Source organism: Thalassophryne amazonica, chromosome 7 (assembly GCF_902500255.1).
Source record: "Thalassophryne amazonica chromosome 7, fThaAma1.1, whole genome shotgun sequence".
Taxonomy (NCBI): domain Eukaryota; kingdom Metazoa; phylum Chordata; class Actinopteri; order Batrachoidiformes; family Batrachoididae; genus Thalassophryne; species Thalassophryne amazonica.
In genome coordinates, this window is record NC_047109.1 from 67,493,224 (window position 1) to 67,513,727 (window position 20,504).

The 20,504-nt window shown below is 41.6% G+C and overlaps 1 long non-coding RNA gene across 1 annotated transcript; it reads right to left on the bottom strand.

Moving 5' to 3' along the window:
• Positions 1–1,744: 1,744 nt before the first annotated feature.
• LOC117514080 lies at positions 1,745–19,413 on the bottom strand. Its single transcript, XR_004561799.1, has 4 exons — positions 19,108–19,413; positions 13,099–13,225; positions 11,818–12,186; positions 1,745–2,203 (listed from the first exon to the last, which is right to left on the bottom strand). It is a non-coding gene; the product is annotated as an uncharacterized LOC117514080 (long non-coding RNA).
• Between the last annotated feature and the right edge of the window lie 1,091 nt (positions 19,414–20,504).

The following is a 20,504-nucleotide window of genomic DNA, read 5'->3' on the forward strand; positions in this document are numbered from 1 at the left end:
TTCAGCCATATGAGCATTATGTTCTTTATAATTTGCAGTTGTTTAATTAGTTAATAAGATCCAAATGTCTTCCATACAATTTGTACATGTTTAATAAAGCCCCTTTATCAATCAAGTAGTCAAAAACAATATTTATGTTTTAACTGTGTCTGCAGGAGGCCTTGCGTGTACATGAGCTTTTGATAAGAGCTGAAGTTCTGCAAATCAATGAATATTTTTAGATCACCCACTGTGCATTTGAAGGTATTAATGAGACAAATGTAACTCCATAGGAAGTTAGCTTTGAGTTAGCATGCATGCTATCATCCGCGATTTTGCTCCAGGGGTATTATTCGGTTCCAAAAACAGCGTTTTCAGCTTTAGAAGTGTTTATTTCTTGCTAGGTTTTATATATGACACAGAGGTTATATTTACACACAAATGAAACACTGTTTTGCAGCTACCTAAACCACTATGATGTCAAGAAGCTAAAGTCTGCGAGATGTCTTCTTAATGACTTCTAAATGACTTCAGATGTGTTATTAGGTTCCAAAAACAGCATTTTCAGTTTTAGAAGTGTTTATTTTGTGCTTGGTTTTATATATGACACAGAAGTTATATTTACACACAAATGAAACACAGTTTTGCAGCTAACTAAACCACTATGATGTCAAGAAACTAACGTCTGTGAGATGTCTTCTTAATGACTTCTAAATGACTTCAGATGTGTTATTAGGTTCCACAAACAGCATTTTCAGTTTTAGAAGTGTTTATTTCTTGCTCGGTTTTATATATGACACAGAGGTTATATTTACACACAAATGAAACAAAGTTTTGCAGCTAGCTAAACCATTATGACGTCAAGAACCTAACATCTGCGAGATGTCTTCTTAATGACTTCTAAATGACTTCAGATGTGTTATTAGGTTCCAAAAACAGCATTTTCAGTTTTACAAGTGTTTATTTCTTGCTAGGTTTTTATATATGACACAGAGGTTATATTTACACACAAATGAAACACAGTTTTCCAGCTAGCTAAACCACTATGACATCAAGAAGCTAACGTCTGTGAGATGTCTTCTTAATGACTTCTAAATGACTTCAGGGGTGTTATTAGGTTCCAAAAAACAGCATTTTCAGTTTTAGAAATGTTTATTTCTCACTAGCTTTTACATAACATATGAGAAACATGTATATTCTCGATGTCAGCGCCATGTCACTTCAGCGAAGTGGCCAATCTGAAGGCGAGAATTCGTACCTCCGCAACTGGCCACTCAGTGAAAACATGCTCGGGCTGTATGCTGCTCTGTTAAAATCAGCCAGTTTTCTTTTGTCTCTAACTTGCTTCTAAAAGAAACTAACAGCTATCATTGCCTGAACGGTGAGATTTATACATCAAAATGACCTGAAATGAACCGTTGTACATTAAACTGACATTATTGATGAGTCTGACCCCTTTGAAAAGTGACCAAATTACATACATTTGTATTGAGTTTGGCAATGTTTTCACAGAACCCGCCCCTAGAGGTTAAATGCCCGGATTACCGACCTCGAGAATAAAGACGTAAATGAAGCGATGTCACAGCACAGCTCAACTCTGATTGGCTGTCACCCCCGCCACTCTAAAATGAAACTGAACAGATTGAAACAGAATGTGACTTTTTAACCTCTTAAAATACCTCTTAAAATAGGTCAAGGTTAGCCATCTTTGAATTTATCCAAGGTCTGTGTCCCAAGAATGTTTCTTGTGAATTTGAAGACACTGACAGTAATAGGACCAGATTTATGCTGAGCACAGACAGACGGACAGACAGACGGACAGACGAAAAGCCTTCGCAATACCCGATGGTCATATTTTGGTCTCACGTAATAAAAATGTTCAAATCACAAACCAAACCCAAACAAACGACATAACTTGACATCCTGACATCATAAAACAGGGAATTACACAGAAAACAAATTTCTCTAAGTATAAGAACGTTTTCTCTCTGTGCTCGCTTTGGCACTGAGGACGGATAAAGCTGAATGAGTGAAAAGCTGAATGGAGCCAGACGGGGAAAGCATGCGCGGCCTTCACGGTCACATGGCAGATCACATTTCCTTTGTCCCTGAACCCCACAGCCTGCTTTGTCTGTGCCGCGAGGCGGGATCCGATTTCCCCCCGCGCCTTTGATGTCTCCTCCTCCCACGCTGCCACGCCTCCTTGCTTCATCCTTCATTCCTCCTACACACACACACACACACACACAACACACCAACCGTCTGTTTGTGGGGAAACCCGATATAAGGCTGCATCTGGAACTAAAGTGTGTGAATGACTACGTGCGGGGGAATAAATCCAACACCATAAAGACAGCGGGCCGGGGGCCAAAACAGAAGGCGCCATCGTGTCACTTCCAAAGTGCAAATATAAATAAACACAAGTTCAAATGTGACTCCTCACATAAACATTCAGGAAGCATGTGCCAGAAAATATGATGACCTCCTTCTCGAACATTTATTATAGTTCAAATTTGATTAAAAATAGAACATATTATAAAAAAGTTCAGGTGTTTTTTGTTTGTCACACTAAAGCAGCAGGTTGTGGCACATCCTTTGAGATGTTATTGCTGTGTTGAGTGTTTGTAATTGGGTTTTAAACCAGAGCTTTTATTGTTTTTAATCCATACCCATGTGTCTTTCAGCCAGTGTTTCCATTGTCAGCCTCTTAAACTGCTATGTGGCCATCAGATGCTTTCATGCCACACTTTTCCAAAGCATAATGTTTACTTACTAGAGTTTGACCTAAATTTCCATATGGCCCGTCTACAGTGGGATAATCCATCTTAACAATCACTGGGCATCTCTGTCTAATTTATACTGAAAAACAACATGTGGCATGTAAAGCATCCCTTTGATTGCATTGTTGTGGAGGCTTCTGCTGTCAGAGAAGGCGCTGGGGCACCGTGCTCTGCCGGAGACCGCCAGCCAGACTGCCGGGGTCAGAGGGGCCTCTTCCCACACACAGCCACTATGCGCAAAAAGAGCTCACCCTCCCTCATCGGAGGCAGCGGCAGCCAAGTCTTTCCTGTGGCCCGGCTGATGTCAGGGCCGAGGAATGTAGAAAACAGAGCACACTGGGGGGCCTTGTTCAGCGCTGGGGCACAAAACCAAACCACATACACGGCGGCCAGGGAGTGTGGGTGGGTGGGGGGGGTGGGGGGGGGTGGTAAGGGCAGCTCTCCAGAGCCAGGAAGCACGGACTTACTGGAAATTGGTAAGCGTTTTGAGTAACTAGAGAGGTATGTTTAATAAGAGTAAGGTCTAAAACACATGAGCTGTGACCTTACGGGAGAGAACACGGGAGGTTCAAACATATTAAAACCAAACTGCATTTATTGCAATAACAATTTTTTGAAAGCAGAGCTGCACTGGAGCGATAAACTGTCATTTATGAAATTCTTTCATTTCAAAGTGTCAGGTCCTCTTTCGGAAATGACATTACAGCATCTTTCCATGGACTGTCTAAAGTAATGACTCATGCTCTCACTGCTCACTTCTTTAGTCTGATTGACCACTTCCATGCACAGCCTGCTGCTGTGTGACGCAAATACACAGATAAATGGTGTTTTTGGCTGCAATCACCGAAGCACGTCATGAAAAGGGCAGTTTTTTCGGTTCCCAGTGGAGAAAGGAAGACAAGGCAAATGGGAGAGGTTGCGTCGGTAAGTATTAGCCTGCACACCTACCCAGAGTAGTTGCGGTCTCTCACCTGCACAACCACTTTGACATGTTTGAGCTCCAGGTCATAAACAAACAGCAACGCATGTCACTTTTTCTTTGTATTTTCACTTTGTTTGCCATGTAATTTGCCCCAAAACACAGAGAAAGTGTCATGTTTTTGATGGGGACATACAAGGGCTGTCCCCGGATCTAGGATTATTGCATCATATGCGTCATATTTTAACCATTTAGCACCCGCCCTCAAACGAGACTGCACTGCCCAATTGTGGAGTTGCATTTATTGTGGCCTTTTACTGTGGCCAGCCTAAGGCACACCTGTGCAGTAATCATGCTGTCGAATCAGCATCTTGATATGCTACACTAGATTTGTGAACAATATTTGAGAGAAATAGGTCTTTTGTGTATATATAGAAAATGTTTTTGACCTTTGAGTTCAGCTCATGAAAAATGGGAGCAAAAACAAAAGTGATGCATTCATATTTTGGTTCAGTGTAGTTCCAACAGCAGTAAATAAAGGCACTATATAAGTATAGTGTATTAAAAAAATTAAAGTAGTATTGGCAATACTGTATTTCACCATGGTCAAGCCATCAAAGATAGGCCACTGGGATAAGAAGTTTATGTAGACTTGGTTTCAATTCCCAGTCAAGAGTAAGCACTGACACCAATGGACCTCAGGGCCTATATAAGGGCCCTTCTACATGCCAATAAAGTTGTTTTATTTTAATATACACTTAGGGCAAGGGTGGTGGCCAAGTGGTTAAGTCTGCTTGTTTCCAGCGTGGTGGATTCCAGGTCCAAAACCCATCACTAGGTATTCTCCATGTACGTAATATGGAGTTGTGTCAGGAAGAGCATCCCATGTAAAAATTGTGCCAAATCAAAATGCAGGTCCACCGCAGATCTGCTGTGGAGATCCTCAGTGAAAACAAGGGAGCAGCCAAAGGGACTTCCTTTCTATTTTGATATAAGTTTATTATGCAACTGGCCACTGTTAATAAAAGTATGCCATGAACCTGCTGCAGAGTTTGCTAGAACTGCATTAATAATACCCATTTTTTCTTTTTATTTTTTTTCCCTTTGATTCAGCACTGTGCAAAGGTGTTAGGCAGCTTCATGTTTCTGTAGATGTGCGTGTGTGTGTAGGTGGGGAGGGGTCATAATAATGTCAGAGACACACTAAGTTTGACATTAGCAAATGTCAAAAATAAATGCAACAAAGACTGTTGCATATTTTGTTAAAGAAAATTTGCAAATTAAAGTAAGCAGCAGACATTTTCAAAATGAAAAAACCCTCCATGTCGTTCTGTAGGGTTAGAGCCAGTAGGACCAACAGACATTGCAAAATGCAGTATCTGTTGTCTTTAAAATAAGGTAACCAGCACTAACTGCAAGGAAATATCAATGCCAACCTTCAGTAAAGGACCCATTATCCAGTAGAGCAATAAAGATTGAGTTACAGTTAAAATACAGGCATAAACTAATCAGATTTCAGTTTTTTTTTTTAATGCCTCCATACAACACAAAAGGTGTCCATCTTTCAAACCAAGGATTGTCTTGGATTTGAGTTACTGAAGTTTAAACTCTTATATTTGCATTTGATGGTTAGTAATCTTGACCGAAACGAAGAAATATGTCTCTTTTCTTCTCACTGAATCAAAACCAATTGCTGCTTGACCTACAACCCCTGGCAAAAATTATGGAATCACCGGCCTCGGAGGATGTTCATTCAGTTGTTTAATTTTGTAGAAAAAAAGCAGATCACAGACATGACACAAAACTAAAGTTATTTCAAATGGCAGCTTTCTGACTTTAAGAAACACTATAAGAAATCAAGAAAAGAAATTGTGGCAGTCAGTAACGGTTACTTTTTTAGACCAAGCAGAGGGAAAAAAATATGGAATCACTCAATTCTGAGGAATAAATTATGGAATCACCCTGTAAATTTTCATCCCCAAAACTAACATCTGCATCAAATCAGATCTGCTCGTTAGTCTGCATCTAAAAAGGAGTGATCACACCTTGGAGAGCTGTTGCACCAAGTGGACTGACATGAATCATGGCTCCAACACGAGAGATGTCAGTTGAAACAAAGGAGAGGATTATCAAACTCTTAAAAGAGGGTAAATCATCACGCAATGTTGCAAAAGATGTTGGTTGTTCACAGTCAGCTGTGTCTAAACTCTGGACCAAATACAAACAACATGGGAAGGTTGTTAAAGGCAAACATACTGGTAGACCAAGGAAGACATGAAAGCGTCAAGACAGAAAACTTAAAGCAATATGTCTCAAAAATCGAAAATGCACAACAAAACAAATGAGGAACGAATGGAAGGAAACTGGAGTCAACGTCTGTGACCGAACTGTAAGAAACCGCCTAAAGGAAATGGGATTTACATACAGAAAAGCTAAACGAAAGCCATCATTAGCACCAAAACAGAAAAAAACAAGGTTACAATGGGCTAAGGAAAAGCAACAGTGGACTGTGGATGACTGGATGAAAGTCATATTCAGTGATGAATCTTGAATCTGCATTGGGCAAGGTGATGATGCTGGAACTTTTGTTTGGTGCCGTTCCAATGAGATTTATAAAGATGACTGCCTGAAGAGAACATGTAAATTTCCACAGTCATTGATGATATGGGGCTGCATGTCAGGTAAAGGCACTGGGGAGATGGCTGTCATTACATCATCAATAAATGCACAAGTTTACGTTGATATTTTGGACACTTTTCTTATCCCATTAATTGAAAGGATGTTTGGGGATGATGAAATCATTTTTCAAGATGATAATGCATCTTGCCATAGAGCAAAAACTGTGAAAACATTCCTTGCAAAAAGACACATAGGGTCAATGTCATGGCCTGCAAATAGTCCGGATCTTAATCCAATTGAAAATCTCTGGTGGAAGTTGAAGAAAATGGTCCATGACAAGGTTCCAACCTGCAAAGCTGATCTGGCAACAGCAATCAGAGTTGAAGTCAGATTGATGAAGAGTACTGTTCGTCACTCATTAAGTCCATGCCTCAGAGACTGCAAGCTGTTATAAAAGCCAGAGGTGGTGCAACAAAATACTAGTGATGTGTTGGAGCGTTCTTTTGTTTTTCATGATTCCATAATTTTTCCCTCAGAATTGCGTGATTCCATATTTTTTCCTCTGCTTGGTCTAAAAAATTAACCGTTACTGACTGCCACAATTTTTTTTTCCTGATTTTTTATAGTATTTCTTAAAGCCAGAAAGTTGCCATTTGAAATGACTTTAGTTTTGTGTCATGTCTGTGATCTGCTTTTTTTTTTCTACAAAATTAAACAACTGAATGAACATCCTCCGAGGCCGGTGATTCCATAATTTTTGCCAGAGGTTGTATAACTTTGTGACCGTGTCACCCAGAGCAGGCAGGAATTCAGATCTATACATTTGTGCCATATGTCACAAAACTCCATAACAAGTTGTTCAGGGTAACATTATTCTTACATAAAGGGGGCTATTGCCCTGCACAGGCATAGAATTATGACACTGGACATGAGATCCTAAACACATATTGATGTATAAGGTGGAGTAAAAATCTTTTTTTGTTTTTGTTTTTTTTTGTTGTTTTTTTTTTACACAATAGGAACTTTTTATCGCCCAAAAGATTCTCAAAAATCTCTGTGAAACACTGGAGAAGGCTCACTCCAGGAGTCCAAATTTCCTGTCTTCAACACAGGTCGACATAGCTCAGCAACGGGTGACGTTTGGCAAAGGTCCACTGACTTATTATGGGACTTACCTCAACTTTCACCATCGAAGGCCAGATGCTTTGTTAACCCTAAAATGTGAACCATTAATTGCAAAGCGTGAATACTGAAAAAATATCTCCCAAAACATGAACGCAGGTCTCACAAAACGTGAATATCATTCATAATATATATATTTTTCAGTTTAAGTAGTTTATGGATTTCTGTTTACGGATCAATTACTGCAGGAAGTCTTGATCACAAACCCTATCACTGCAAAAGTGATTTTTTTTTTTTTTTATTGTTTTATGTTTGACGCGGGGCCGGGGGTCACAACGGACAGCGAGGTACGAGGTGATCGGAGCAGCTCTCGCTTCTGGTGTGAAGTGCCCTGCCCCGCTGGGTGGGTCCCGCTCCAGGGACAGTGTCAGGTGAGGACTTTGAGTGGGACGGTCCACCTGTCAAACTCCGGGAGGAGAGAACCCTCCCCCTCCGGTTAAAAGGCTCAATAATCTTAAGAGAAACATTGCAGAAAAACAAACAACACTAGTTTCTAACCTCAGGAAGGAAGACAACAAGCTACAACCTTATTTTTACCCATATGAGAAGTTCTCTGAGCTGGAAAAATAATATTGACCTTAACAAGCAGACGGCAGATAAACAGAAGCCGAGGGACCGTCTACAGAAAAACAGAAAAGTCTGGAAAAATGTGCAAAAATTGAATTTTAGTGAATTAGTGAATTTTATTGCTCATTTTATGACTTATTTTAATGATAAAAAATCACTAAAATTTGATTTTTGCACATTTTTTCAAACTGAGTGCTGCAGTTTAACCAGCAGGACCCCACTGATGTGTGCAATGTTGTGTCACTACACGGTATAACACTGACACTATTGGAAATGTAAACAATAAAAAATTCTCCAAACTTTTTCACAATGACATTTTTCCAAACTGATTGCTGTAATATATTCAACAGGAGACCATTGTGTTTGGTGAATTTGATGACACCATACCTGAATTTATTGAATATTTTTATGGTGTTTTGTTTTTGCATTTTGTAGACAGTCCCTACTCTTCCGTTTTTCCGTCTGCTAGTTCAGGTCAACATTATTTTTCAGTTCAGAAGACAGCTCATATGGATGAGGATGTAGTTGTTGTCTACCTTCCTGAGGTTAGAAACTAGTGTTTTTCTACAATGTTTCTCTTAAGATTATTGAGCCATTTCCTGGAAGGGGGAGCTTTCTGTCCTCTGTGAGTCTGACGCCTTCGTTACTGTTTGACAGGTGGACCATCCCAGTCAAACTCCTCACCTGACACTGTCACCGGAGTGGGACACACCCAGTGGGACCTCTTGACACCAGAAGCGAGAGCTGCTCCGATCACCTCCCCACCTCACCGGCTGTTGTGACCCCCGCCCTCCCCCCGCCAAAAATAATAATAATAAAAAAATAATAATAATAATTTTTGCGGTGATAGAGTTTGCAATCAAGATTTCCTCCAGTAATTGATTTGAAAACTGAAATCCATAAACTACTTAAACTGAAAATATATACCGTATTTTCCGGACTATAAGTCGCACTGGAGTATAAGTCGCACCAGCCACTTTATCCATTATAAAGAAAAATAAACCATAAATAAGTCGCACTGGACTATAAGTCGCATGGACATACAGATATGTTAACATGAAAAGTTCAGATGATAATATTGTGACGGCTACCGTTTTCGGATGCATATTTCACTAGTCGTAACTTGTAATCTGCAGAGTATGATTTTCTTTTTGGTGGCATTTTTTCGGGCCTTCTCCGTTGTCTTGTTAAGTTATCAATAATGTCGAATTTTTATTTTTCTATGGTAGTCAGAAGTCACAGGAACAGTCACACAAGCCTTGAGTGCCCTCTCGTGAGCTGCATTTTACCTACGGATATGTTTGTATTTTACAGACCACACTGCGAGCTGAACCATAACCGGCACCATCGCTGAACGATTCTTTTCTATCATATTACCCGCTGTGGACCATAGTACACACCAGGTGTCAGCTGCCAATGTTCGTGCAGCACCTACCTGCGCAGCTCATGACCTGCCCGTGGTGTCGACGCCAGCTCCTTCCAAGTGCAGATGCTAATCCTCTGCCGTAACTCACACAGTGCTCCCACGCAGCTCTCAGCGTCAACTTAAACACTCTGCTCACACTGATATCCAAGGGTTGAAACTGTTTTGTTAGCCCTCCCGGAATAACAGCAAGCACAGTGTTCGTCTGCTTCACACGCTGTTTCACAGTCATTGTCTGGGTGAGGTGAGGAATACGCGTCCAATGTTCTGTTCTCTGATTGGTTATCGCGACCAGCGTGACCTATAGGACAGCCGCCATACTACAGTGCCCATGATGCATTGCATTTCCGTTTCCAGTGGCCATTTTAAAACACAGAGCGACTCTGTCACGTAAAATTGTTTTATTACGATAAATTAATTGAGAATCTACCGGTATATTTTTCATTTATAAGTCGCTCTGGAGTATAGGTCGCACCCCCGGCCAAAACATGTAAAAAAGGGTGACTTATAGTCCGAAAAATACAGTATATATATCATGAATGATATTCACATTTTGCGAGATCTGCGTTCACGTTTTGTGAGATATTTTTTCAGTATTCGTGTTTAGCAATTAACGATTTACAAATCATTCATGATTTGCAGCTGATTCACCTTTTGGGGGTTAACATGCTTTGGTAGTGCACTCTGCAGAGCAATACTGTACCATAGCAGAGCTGATCATGGAATCATTATTTGTCACATCAGGTGACGTAGCCTATATAAACTCTATGTAACTCTGCGATTGTGTCACTTGCGACTGGTGTGTCATTGAGGTAAGTTTCACATATTCCTTCACATTTCTTCATATATCTACATACACGCAACAAAAATATAAATGCAACACTTTTGGTTTTGCTCCCATTTTGTATGAGATGAACTCAAAGATCTAAAACTTTTTCCACATACACAATATCACCATTTCCCTCAAATATTGTTCACAAACCAGTCTAAATCTGTGATAGTGAGCACTTCTCCTTTGCTGAGATAATCCATCCCACCTCACAGGTGTGCCATATCAAGATGCTGATTAGACACCATGATTAGTGCACAGGTGTGCCTTAGACTGTCCACAATAAAAGGCCACTCTGAAAGGTGCAGTTTTATCACACAGCACAATGCCACAGATGTCGCAAGATTTGAGGGCGCGTGCAATTGGCATGCTGACAGCAGGAATGTCAACCAGAGCTGTTGCTCGTGTATTGAATGTTCATTTCTCTACCATAAGCCGTCTCCAAAGGTGTTTCAGAGAATTTGGCAGTACATACAACCAGCCTCACAACCACAGACCACGTGTAACCACACCAGCCCAGGACCTCCACATCCAGCATGTTCACCTCCAAGATTGTCTGAGACCAGCCACTCGGACAGCTGCTGAAACAATCGGTTTGCATAACCAAAGAATTTCTGCACAAACTGTCAGAAACCGTCTCAGGGAAGCTCATCTGCATGCTCGTCGTCCTCATCGGGGTCTCGACCTGACTCCAGTTCGTCATCGTAACCGACTTGAGTGGGCAAATGCTCACATTCGCTGGCGTTTGGCACGTTGGAGAGGTGTTCTCTTCATGGATGAATCCCGGTTCACACTGTCCAGGGCAGATGGCAGACAGCGTGTGTGGCGTATATGACAGCGTGTACCAGTTCCTGCCAATATCCAGCAACTTCGCACAGCCATTGAAGAGGAGTGGACCAACATTCCACAGGCCACAATTGACAACCTGATCAACTCTATGCGAAGGAGATGTGTTGCACTGCATGAGGCAAATGGTAGTCACACCAGATACTGACTGGAAACCCCCCCCCCCCCCCAATGAAACAAAACTGCACCTTTCAGAGTGGCCTTTTATTGTGGACAGTCTAAGGCACACCTGTGCACTAATCATGGTGTCTAATCAGCATCTTGGTATGGCACACCTGTGAGGTGGGATGGATTATCTCAGCAAAGGAGAAGTGCTCACTATCACAGATTTAGACTGGTTTGTGAACAATATTTGAGGGAAATGGTGATATTGTGTATGTGGAAAAAGTTTTAGATCTTTGAGTTCATCTCATACAAAATGGGAGCAAAACCAAAAGTGTTGCATTTATATTTTTGTTGAGTGTATTTCTTCATGCCCAAGGGATCCAGAGGAGGTGGTACACCCAATCAAGACTACAGCATTGGTCAACGGAGGCGGACAGAGGGCAATGGAGCAGTAATGGCGTACTAGACGAGGTGACATACGTAGCAGTCACTCAACTCTTGGCAGTGTTTTAGCATGAACGTTGAAGATTTTAAGCATGTTGAAAATCTTTCAGAGATCATGACAAACCCCAGTTCTGACTGATGTCAACTTGGCTCTTGTGGAATCTGATGGACCTTGGCGATGGCAAATGGTAAGCAACTTTTCACTCTCCGTCGGCAAACGGCTTGCAAATTGTCAGACTGTTAATGAACCATTAACAACAGCATACTGAGTTGGGAATGATTACTCTGAAATGTAATAGTATACAAAATAGTATACATTAGGAATACTGTGGATTATTTGCAATTCAATTCATTTATATAGCACCGAATCACAGCACAAGTCACCACAAGGCACTTCAGGTGATTTACGGCATCCAGCGACTTTGAGCCAGACATGGTGTGGTCAGGCAGGGAACCACCAGGTAGTTTAACCATCACTGAAGATCAACAGCACCTTGAAAATGAGGGACAGAACAGAAATGAATCAGCCAGAACAAACAACTCACAGACACTAATTCTCAACAGCAAAGTAAAAGAGGAACCGACAGGATACTAATGTGACTGCCAGCAGTTAGCCCTTTGCTTTACTAACTATTCCAGAATTTAGATACAAGTATACTGAGACTGACTCCTGTGGTTTGTTCAGTACAACACTGACATGTGAGTCATATAAAAGCAATAACAGATGGGTCATTATACCCCCATCACACATATGCTGATTGAGGCCAAATGGCGTCAGCATGACACATCCGGCCACAATCGGGAAGTATTGAGGTGCGGTCTGAAGACCTACAGATGGCAGTCTGAGCAGTCTACATATTTGGTCCCATTTGCTCAGCTGTCCCAAGTGTGTTGCACATGTTCAAAACAGTCTTGGTGCCATCGTGATGGGAGGCACATCTGACAGCAGTCTATGTGCTTTTTTTGCATCATGTGCTCATAGTCGACATATTCTGATGCCATCATAATAGCATCTGAAACAATCTGATCGCAGCTGATTGAGTTCTGAGATTGATCAGTCACAGCAAAGCCTGCTGGCAAGTTGTGCCACCTTTGTCCATCTCCACTGGACCCCAGCCAGGGAGAGCAAAGGAAATGTTGATACGTAATAACGTATGTCGCACGCATTCATCATGTATAGTGGGTGTGAACAGCGCGCAATCAAACCGAAAGCATCGTGTGCCGCTGCTCCACTCTGTGGTCTCATGCACAGTAATGTGTCATAGCGCACGTCAGGCACAGACCTGAACAGATCTCACCGCTGTAATATACATATTATTACTTGATCACCATCTAAATTCTGTAGGAGGTGTGACATGGAACTGTATCTCTAGGTCATGACAATGTTATTAAACATGAGACTCACCTCCAGCATGGAACTACATTCGCTTTACAGGATCCAAACCACAGCCTGTGGTGAAAAGCCTCTCACCCAGCTGCTGTGTGCTGCAACTAACCACCGACATCATGGTGCACTGAGTTATGTTGTGCTGCTGAAGAGAGGAAAAAGGAAAAAGAAATTAAAGTTCACTGGAAAGGCTGTGTCTGATGCATGGTGTGACTGCTTGACCCACTGCCAGCAAACTTTCAGCAACGGTGTCCAGAGACACGCACGCACGTGTGCCACATGCGCATGCTTAATGGCCCATCCAGCCGTTATGAACACACACACAGACACACAGCTGAGTGATCATTTCAGCCCGCGCACATGAGGAACACAGCGCTCCCTCCCACTCCGTTCCCGTGTTTGTGTCATCTAAACTGTTGTCTACATGCACTTTGGATGCCGTAGTGCAGGTGTGGACGAGGTGGTCTTTCTGTGTTCTAACACTGCTGACCACGCCTCTTTCCCTCCCGAATGTGTCTGATGATGGTAATATGTGCTGTTTTGGCCTGGATCCTGTGCATTCTTGCTATGTGTGATAGGGGATTTAGGCAGGTATTGTAAAAAAAAAAAAATCTGTGGCCTGCTGACTTCTTTTTACTATTTGGAACACAAAATAATACACACACATATATATATATATATATATATATATATAATCTCCCTCTCACAGTAGGTGTGGATTATATGAGGCCCTGGTAGTGTCCAGCTCTTCATCCTTGAGACTCATTGTTGAATGCCTTTGTGATGTTGATTGGTTCTTGTTCTGGGAGGTGGCTGTGGTGTACTGTTATGCTATGTTTACACATAACAACAGCACTTCACAAATGCCATGAAATATACATTCTTGTACATTCTGCTGATCACGAACGTGATGATTCGGGGCAGAGGCATCAGGTGTCCTCAGGAACTGCTATAACCTGAACCTGTTACCATGTGTTACGATTAACGGCACATGTTGCTGGAGAATTATCTGGAACCATTATGCACGATCAAGAGTGATGTACCACGTTGTTGTGCACTGTCGCGCATAACAGTGCATCGTTAAGTTCTGTCATGTTGTGAATGAGGCGAAATGTCTCCACACACCCCCATATTTATCCAACCATCAGTTGCTGAACAATTCAGATCACTCCATTTTGCTCCTCAAAAGCCACAGCAGAAGAACTTTGTGACTGCATGCTTAGTTGGGCTCTGTGCAGTGGAATGGCGCAGAAAGGAGGAGGAGACTGAGAGAACCAGATGTGTGGCTCCACGCGGCTCTCATCTCACTCGTTTTCCCAAACATTAGGCACATGCAGCAGGTGGAACACCTGCAGGAGCACGCTGAGGAGCACTGGAACCAGACTTTTAGTCGACTTAGCATCACTGTCCTTCTTCAGCATACTGCAGCAATGAAACTGAATGCAGTGCAGCAGGGTTTAATTGTGCGCACATCAGAGAAGAACGCTGTCATGTTCTTTTACGGATCGCCACTAATCAAGATGGATCAACACGCTCAGTTGCGACTTCCACGACATGAGGCGAAATGAGAGTGGTGCCTGACATTCGTGGAAGATCTTTTGACAGCCAAAAACATGCTCCACGAAAATCATGAATATCACGCACCAACACGCACTATTAAGAAACCTATTCAGATGCGTTAAGTCACGTTAAGAATGTCAAGAATGTGCCAAGAAGGACACAAATATGACATTCGTAATGCGTCTTGCCTATGTGTAAACACAGCATTAGGTTCACCAGCCACTTGTTATTGTTGTGTGATGCCTCTTTCTCCCAGATGTTCTTCCAGTATTGCTCAGTCTCCGTTCTGGGCAGGTCTGTTCTTGTATTACTGTTTCTGCTGGGAGTAGCCAGAGCTGTGAGCCTTTGTTTGGCAGTTCCGGTTCCTCAGTTATGGACATCTTTTTGTACTTATCAATCCAGGACAATCAGTCTCTTTGTTGGCTAACATACATCTGGGCTTTCTGGATTTTGGCTTCCAATCTTCATCCACATGTATGGGTCTCCCTTTGGGGGGTATTCTTGATCTTACACCCAAGTGTGTCAAGGGTTACTGCAGCAGTGGCATACAGTATATGAGCTTATTGGTTTCTGTGATGCTGGTAGTGGGGACGGTGAGTAGAGATGTGTTAATGTCTTCAAGCATATCTTCATCACCTGGATTTCGTGGTAGTAAAGGAGGTAATAAAATGTCTGAATTCATCACAAATAAAAATATATCACAAATAACTCACCCTATTGTGTCCATTTTTTGTCCTTTTCTCATTCATTAAATGCATTCCTTGTAATTTAATTTCAAGTTGGTGTTTAATCAACTTTATCAAATATATATGTGTGTGTGTGTGTGTGTGTGTGTGTGTGTGTGTGTGTGTGTGTGTGTGTGTGTACACACCAGTGATTGCTGTTTGATGACATCTGCTGTAGATATTTTAAGAAACAAGAAACGGCCACACACAAGCTAATCAGAGTGTAGTAAAAAAGTAGAACAGTTGAATGACTTGGGGATTTTGCAACGTAAATACCACAACAAGCACTGATTAAGACTAAAAAAGAAAGGGAAAGGGAGGATGAATATGAAAAGAGGAAATGCATACTAATAAACCTCTGGCAAATCCCTTGAGCAGTGAGCTGAAACACCTGTGTGGGAAAATGTTCTTGACGACAATTCATTTACCGTACAACAAACAGCAGGAAATACATTACCCACAAACGCCCGCAGGCTAGTCAAGTAAAACAGATACGTGACTGTTTCTGTGCCAAAGGAACAAGAGAGAGGCAGAAAATCACCATCGTACAGAAATGTGACCAACCGTGTGTGAGGAACAAAGGCATAGATTGTAGACTAAAGTTGACATTCCAAACTCAGTGTTGGCACGAGTTCACAGTTACACAGCAGATGATGTTGCATGTTGAAATCTAGCTTAGCATTGTGACATACACTCAGACGTATGACTGCAGCCAATGTAGAGAGCCACCTAACAACAAATATAAACACTATGGCTGTCTGTGTGCATCATTTCGTCATCTAATCAAACACGTGACACACAGAATCCTCTGTCTGGGACACACTGTTCTGAAATGACACCCACTGATGACACACACCAATGTCACACACGTTTCTCACGCACCACAGATTCCTGCCATAGCATTAAGAAACTCCAAAGACTAAAATTCAAAAACATATACAGTTTTATATAGTTTTTATATACAGGTTTAAATGTTTAAAATATTCACACACTCTCTGCAAAAACTGAAATCTAAGAAAGTTAAAAAAAAAAAAAACTTAATTTTTGTCTAAATAGAAAAATAATCTTGAGAAGCATTTTTTTTTTTACATAAGAAAAAATATCTTATTTTGGGAAAATGTATCTCACTTTTTCTTAAGTTTTTCCAGCTAATATCAAGCTGTATTTAACCAATAACAAGGATTTGAAATCATCCAAGCAAAGGAACAAGATTGTTTTCCTTATTTTAAGACAGAGGTTAATCTTAAAATAAGAATTCTGTCTAGTTTTAAGGCACATTTTGATTATTCAGTGCCCAGACATTTTGTTAGTTTTAAGAATTCTAACCAAGTAATTTTTTTTCTTGCCTCATTGGCAGTTTTGTTTGCTTAATACAAGACAATTTGGCTATATTTCGGATTATTTGGCTTATTTTGAGAGGGACCGTTCTTTGCAGTACTAGCCTGAAGAATGTAGGGTAAATATCTTTAAAGTTGTGTTTCTTCTTTCATCTGTACAGAAAACATACTGAATCGTAACACCTTTTGTGTATGTGTGTGAGTGTGTGTATACTTTACATCCTATGTGGAAAATGCTAACTGCCATTGGCATTATCACGTTTGCTATCAACAGCCGCACTAACCAAAAATGCAAACCATGACTGGAATTGTTTCAAATTGTCCATTGATGTACCAGTGCAGTTATGTTTGAAAGCCTTGAAACATGCCAGATAAAATCTAGAAAAGTTATTCAAATGGCCAATGGGACATTTTTAATCTTTTTGTTGTTGTTGATTTGCAGTCCAGCCAAAAAGTAAAATTTTTACTTGTTCTAACTAGTCAGTGTGGTAAGTTCCTATATTTTCTATTTTATGTTCTTATGTGGTTTTTTAACACTATTGATATTCAAGACAATTCAAACATTTTCATTTGTTGTTATTATTATTGTTTTCTTGTTGTTATGCCATTTAGCATCCATCTCAGTGAACTTATTAATTTTCAGAAAAATGTGAATACACATGGATGCAACAGTGTGTGTTGTCTTGTTGCTGCTGTTGTTTGACATATGTCACACTTGGAGTTGGTCCAGTTTGTCACCCCGTCTGCACACACACTTAGTGTTACACCGCTCAGGCTCAGTCACGTTGAACTCTTTCGTAAGGCTTCCCTCTGCAAGTCCAGACATGCACAAACAACTGTTTCAGCTCCGTGCAGGAATCCAGCTCACTGATGTTCAGTACAAGATGTTCTTACCTACTGATGCAGCATTTATGGTGCATGACGGCATCAAAAATCACCTGACTGCTACTGAATTTGTTTGTTTTGCCAGATGGGACCCATTACTGTACAGGAATGAACACTTCACGGACCATACTGAGGTCACTATAGAAGTTGTGCTGTATTTCTACATTCTGTGACAGACTGGCGTTCTGTCCAGGGTGTACCCCGCCTCTCGCCCTATGACTGCTGGGATAGGCTCCAGCCCCCATGACCCTTGACTGGAGTAAGTGGGCATAAAAAAGAATGAATAAATGCTGTTGTTATTCTGTTAACAGATTTCACATCCCTTTGCCCAAACTCATCCCAGTGAAGTTATTGGAACTACCACATGACTGTGTACATAAATGCTGATGCAACAGACAAACGCTGTATTATGCGCAGAGGGCTATACCTCCTACAGAATTGTTGTGGATATCTTGGTGGCTTTTTTTTCCAAACCAATAAAATCACAACTTCCACACAAATTTTTCTTGGTGGCCTTTTTTCTCTAAATGTAATCTCCCAATAAAAACTTGGAAACTGGTCTCCACAGTGATTATAATGATTGACATGGCTGCATGAAGATATTGCCACTCACAAATAGATATGGGACAACACACATTTCTGTAATGGGGGCACAAAACCTGCAGACCAATGTTACATTTTTTTCCCTGAAGACTGGCATCATTGAAGGCCAAGACATATTCAGTGAGTTTGAAATGTTCATGTATCCACCTCTTGAACTGTCTAAGGAACACTGACTGTAAACCAAAAAAAAAAAACAAGATTTTTGTGTAAGTTCATCAAAGGATGATCATGACTGTCCAGCTTATACAATATTTTACATCTGTTCTTCTGGTTTCATGACACAATGTAAAAGCTTATGTTTTTTCTGTTCTGATTGTTGTTTGGTAATACTCCTGTCACACATAGTCGGAGTCACGCAGAGTGGCTTGGATTTGTGAATCGGCGGACATCCGAAAAGTGTCAGATTTCAGTTCCAAAACATTCTGACAGTCATATCTGGAAGTCGACACAGTTGGTCAAAATCGGCCAATGGCCCCGACTGTGATGCACATCTTTATAATTCTCTGGGCACTGTCAAGATGGGACACCAATCCGACAACAATCCGTGTGTAATCTGACAATGATGACCGCAATTTTCATATTCTGACAGCATCAAAACAGCATTTGAAATGAGCTGATCACAGTTGATTGAGCTCTGAGATTGATCGGTCACAGCAAAGCCTGCCGACATGCTGTGCCATGTTTGTCCTCCTCCACTGGACCCCGGCCAGGGAGGGCGAAGAAAATGTTGTTATGTAATAACATGTATGTGGCACTGTGCACGTCAGAGGAGAGTGCAGCGCCACCCAACACAGCTGAACGGGATGTCACTGCTGTAACGCACGTATTATTACATGTACACCTCCTAAAGTCTGTAACAGGTATAATGTGGAAATGTTTGCCCAGCACACGACGACATAAATAAACATGGAACTCACCTCCGGTACTTCATGTTCCACAGCGCAACACAGACAGCTGGTCAAGTCCCTTTCACCCAGCTGCGCTGTGTGCTGGCAGCGTTGATCAGATGACAAATGCCTAATCCACCTTTGGTATGAACAAATCCAACTGCAGTCGTGTTAAGATGCGTATCAACTGAAATGGCCACAAAAAAGAGTTTGAAAAAAGAGAAAAGAGAAAGTCCACTGGCTGCATCTGAAAGTTGCGCACATGTGGGAAGTTGGTGCACTGCCAGCACAAATCATCAGCCGTTAGGAGTCCAACCAGATGAATAAAATCTAACAATGCAAATATACGTATACTCATCAAACACCTAAAGGGATGTTTCACCGGACTAACAGTAGGCGTTCACTGACAGCTGTCAGCCTGTTTGTGCGCTCTCTGAATGGACAGCTCGTGTGCACCGTACGTGCACAGGCGGAGTGGCTGGTACAGTGTTTATGAACACACATACATGTAGCTGTGCAAACATTTCAGCCACACACTCGCACATTGCTTTGATCACCTGTTTTACACACGCAGGCGCGCGCGTGGTTCTTTCAGCCATTGTGAACACACGGATGCAGCTGAGTGGACACATACTCATCACTCAGATCACCTGTTCTATGCACGCACATGCATGCACTCCATCCTGCGAGACACACACTGATGAGAGGTCACTTTAGCGCTGAGAATGTGAGGACAAGTGGAGATTTGATTGCGTGGGTGACTGAGTGAGTAAGTGGGTGAGTGACAGCTCCAATGTCGGTGCCGTCCGACAGCACTCTGTGTCATCTGACTGTTGTCTGAAATATGTTTGAGCTGCATCCTGCAGGTGTACACAAGGCAGTCCGGATGCGTTTGGACCATGGCTGACCACACCTCTTTTCCTTCCGACTGCGTCGGATTATGGCAATATTTGCCGTGTTAGAATGGTTCCTCCACATTCTTGCTATGTGTGATGGGGGCTTAACTGTGGACATTTTATTAAATGTTGTCATCCAACACTGCTTAATTTGTATTTATTTCTGAACATGTTTTTAATTCTCTATTTAAAATTCAGGTGTGCCATTAGTTCTGAGCAGGACTGTATCTCACATTTCATTTTAATTATGTCATTTTCATGATTGCAGGTGGAGTTGTGACATATGTTAGCAGAAATATGTTTTGTGCGAGTGTTCATTTAGATAAAGTAAGCCAAGTGCATTTTAAGTGGGTTGTACCGTCACAGACATTCTCCATCCCCTTGAATGATGCAACCCTTCATTATGTGTAGCTTAAGTCATGTATAGTCTGAAATGTCTAATGCTAAAAATGCACGTACACAACACTCAGGGGTATGACATCACTGAGGGCTTTGCAGTTGGTTGATGCAAGAGGAGAGCGCTTGTGCCGT